At 39.9% G+C, this 3,970-nt stretch overlaps 1 non-coding gene across 1 annotated transcript; it reads left to right on the forward strand.

Annotated features, from left to right (window-relative positions):
* Positions 1-1,813: 1,813 nt before the first annotated feature.
* LOC116625147 lies at positions 1,814-1,915 on the forward strand. The gene has a single exon (XR_004298006.1). It is a non-coding gene; the product is annotated as a U6 spliceosomal RNA (small nuclear RNA).
* The last annotated feature ends 2,055 nt before the right edge of the window (positions 1,916-3,970 follow it).

Genomic DNA, 3,970 nt, shown 5'->3' on the forward strand with positions numbered 1-3,970 from the left:
GCCAACAGGGGGCTGTCTAGCTTTGGGATTGTAAACCTGATAAACTGTCAACATAATTATTTGTCTTTGTGAACACGGACAACACAGTCCTTGAATACGGTGAAGTTTAGGCAAGCATCCAGCGCAAAGATAAATTTTATCTCTGGCCCTTGGAAATTTTGCTCTTGAAATGTTACCGGCAAATAGAAACACATGCTTCAGCTTAGGAAGCGTTTTAAACTTTTCAAGGCAGTTTTACTTGTTTTTCCTCTCTCTTTGTCTCAAATTTACCATTGTTCTCTTACCGGGGAAACAGGAGCGATTAATGGTGCACACAATGCTCTCCATTTAACAAACACAGTCCTTCCCTGGCATCTTTACAAAAATTCATTTTATTGTAACAAGTGTATCTGGTTCTTTTTTATGAAGCTGCCTACACAGGGCTAGTCCGTCTTGGACAAAACCCTTGAAGTATTTGATGGCATCTCTCATGTTCCTCTTAGTCTTTTTTAAACTTATGATCCCCAGGCTCTTTGGCCAATATGGCAGTGCCCAGTCACCCTCTCTAGACCCACCCCCAGTGCCACTCAAAACAAGGCACCTAGAGTGGAATCGGAAACTCCAGATGCGCCCTGGCTAGATGTGACTGTGAGACTCAACCTCCTGCCTTCTGGATTACCTGCTTCCAGAAATGTAGACTAACAGGAAATTTGTTTTCCTGGCAGCTGTGTCACCTCATTCTCTCACCTTGACTTGCCACCAACTAAAGCTTTTTTGTCCTTTTGGTGAGAATTGCTGTTCTAACAGCTTTCCTTAGGCTATTAATTTTTTAAAACCTGTACGCATGACTCTATCTTCTTCCTTATTAAGGTTCCTCTAGCCAGATTCCAGCCAGTGACCATCTTTCCGAATCTATGTTCCAGCAGTCATTAGTCCTCCCAAATTTGATTATCTGGTCTTCTTGTCTTCCTCTCAGTCTTTGTAAGTAACAGGGCCAGGGACCAAGCCCCATGGCATAGCTCGAGAGCCCTCCCTTTAGGTCAGGGATTCCCAAGGGCCTCTTCCTTCATCTATAATTGATTATGAAAACATTCAAATAGACAGACAAACAGAAATACTACTGCAAAGAACACGTATGATACATAGACCTAGAGTCTGCAATTGCCAATATTTTGCCACATATCCTCTACCTACAAATCGTTTGGCTGAAACATTTTAAAATAAAGACATTATGAAATTTTACCACTAAAGAGTTCAGCATGCAGCTTCAAAAAAAAAAAAAAAAAATTCTCCTTCAAAGGATAATTCTATTATCACACATAACAAAAAATTAATAATAATTCCTTATTTTTATCTCCATCCATATTCAAGTTCCCGAATTTGTCCGCAACATGTCTACTATGGCTGGTTTTCTCAAAGCCAAATAAAATCAAGGATGACGCTTTGCATTTTTGCCTCTCTTAATCTAAACATGCTATACACCAACTTTCTTTTTCATGATATTGACCTGTTGCAGAGACCAAGATAATTGTTTTATAGAATGCCAAAACCTCTCTAAATACCACCCCTCTTCACATCATTCGCTTCAACTGCTGCTATCAAGGAAGGGCCACTTGCTGAGTAATTATTTTTCTTTTTTGTTCATCAAATTTATATGTAATTAGCTATTAGAGCTTCTGATAAGCATGAGATAACAATCCTACTGTATTGGGCTGTTGTAATTGCAGAGATAAACCCAGAATTGTGATGTTTTGTAATTGTGTCATTTTGGTCAAGTTACTTAACCTCTGTGAGTCTGGGTTTCCTGTGCTGTATAATGAGGATAATCGTATCTGTCTCAGTAAGAGCAGAACATGTACTAAAATTGGAAGGATGGAGATTAGCCTGGCCCCCGCATGAGAATGACATGCAAATTCGTGAAGTGTTCCGTATTTGTTAAGCTAAGCTCATATGTATATTTATTAGAAATTGCAAAATGTCCCTGCATAAGAGTTTTCTAATTTATATTACTACTACAAATGTATGCAAGTGCCTGTTACCCTCAGCTTCAACAATGACTGTAACGATTTTCACTTTTAAACTAATTTTGAGATGAAAAATATCTCTGTACAATTGAAATTTGTATTTCTCTAATTACAAGATTGCACTTGTTTTCATATGCTTAAGGGCTATTCATATATGTATCTGTGATTGTTTAGCTTTTAAACCTATTTTGCTCTCTTGACCCATTAATTTTTAAAGAACAAGATATTTAATTATCCAAATGGAAAAAAAATCTTACAAGAAATGATACAACTGCACTCAAGGTTTCCACCTAGTCTCTGGCCATAGGAGCAAAGACATGTTTTCATTTAACATTTGGAAACCTGATAAACTAAGATTTATCAAACCCATAGGGGATGCTGGTACAGATGGTGATTGGATGAGCTTTTACTGTGCTCCCTACCACATGCTCAACCCCACAGTTAGTGAGGCCACATTTCATCTTTACAATAACCGTTCAAAATAGGTAGGGTTGTTATCTCCAAATATGAATGAGGAAAGTGGATCTCACAAAGGCTAAATAGCTTGCTAGGTTCATACCTTGGAACTAGAACTTGGGTCTTTCTGAGCACATAGCTGAAGCTCCTTCCACTCTCCTACTTTCCCTCTGATTATGGAACAGTGTCCCTTTCTTGGTCAACATAATGTCTAAGATTTCTTATCAACCAATCACCTCAACCTTGTTAAAGGTTATGTTCAAAATAGCAATTCTCTCCATGGAGTCCTCTGCCATCTGAGGGATAAAACTGGCTGCAAACCAAACAAAGCCAAGCCTCACCTTGTTGGGTTTTCCCAGGATGGGAAATGACACGCCCTGGCTCCAGGCAGAGGCCTCTCTTCTCTCAGCCTGGTAGACATTCTAGGTTATTGGGATGTGTCAGATCTTTGGAATGATAGTGTGGGGAGGAGCCAGAGGAGGCAGGTCCTGGCATGAAGCTTGCCCACCAGTTTAGACAAGGCTTAAAAGGTGGGTGGTAGAGGGTAGGAAGGCAGACTAGACCCAAGAGTGGGGCAAAGTCAGTGAACAAGTCTTACATCTGTCAGCCCTAGAATTTTGGTCAGCAATTGGAGCCCTAACAACATGGATGAGTGCAGCAGTAGAGAGGAAGGTAAAGATATATGTGTGGAGAGGGAAGGAGGTACCTGGAAATGTCAAGGGCAGGAATTCACCATCTTGGAAATCTGAAACAAACAGTCACTGGAAAGATGCAAGGGGCTCCCTGAGGAAGCGAGTCTGGCCAGAGCAAAACTGGGAAACCCAGGGATTCTCAGTGCAGCCATATCACAATCTAGGGGGTAGAGTTAGAAATTGCATTCAATATTGAAATGTTTTGCATATACACATATGCATTTAAAACAAGATATGCTTGTGTTCATAATAGAAAATAATGAAAATAAATCTGAACAAAGTCTTTTTAGCTGGTGAGGATGTATAGAAACTGGACTCTAGTTAAAAACTATTAGTTATCTTTTGCATAGTAAAGACACTATGGGGCTGTGAAATTTTTATGTTAAACAAAGAGGGCATCAGTTTCAATATTGAGAAATTCTTGGAAAGCAGAAGAAAAACAGGAGTCCAATACTGGGAGCAGGCGTCTTTGCCCCCTAGCGCCATCAGTTAGCTTAGAGCTTCTCTCCATTTGGTTTACTTTAATTCAATAAATATTTGTTGAAAACTTACTAAGCAAGAAGCATCATACTGGGTGCTGTGGATATGACAATGAATATAATCATTTTCTGTCCTTGAGAAGTTTGGGCAGTAGAGGTAGGCTGACAGATAACCACAGTGAGATGTTAGAAGTGCTATGATAGAGGTATGTACAGGGTAGTAGGAGGGGTCTCTAGCCTGGCCTAGAGGGTTTCCTAGAAGAGCTGTCCATAAGCTAATTTTAAAGAGCAATTGGTACTGGATCTAGTGCAAATGGGTAGCCTCAAAGGGGTGATGGAC

Source organism: Phoca vitulina, unplaced genomic scaffold, assembly GCF_004348235.1.
Source record: "Phoca vitulina isolate PV1807 unplaced genomic scaffold, GSC_HSeal_1.0 scaffold73, whole genome shotgun sequence".
In the NCBI taxonomy this organism is placed as follows: Eukaryota; Metazoa; Chordata; class Mammalia; order Carnivora; family Phocidae; genus Phoca; species Phoca vitulina.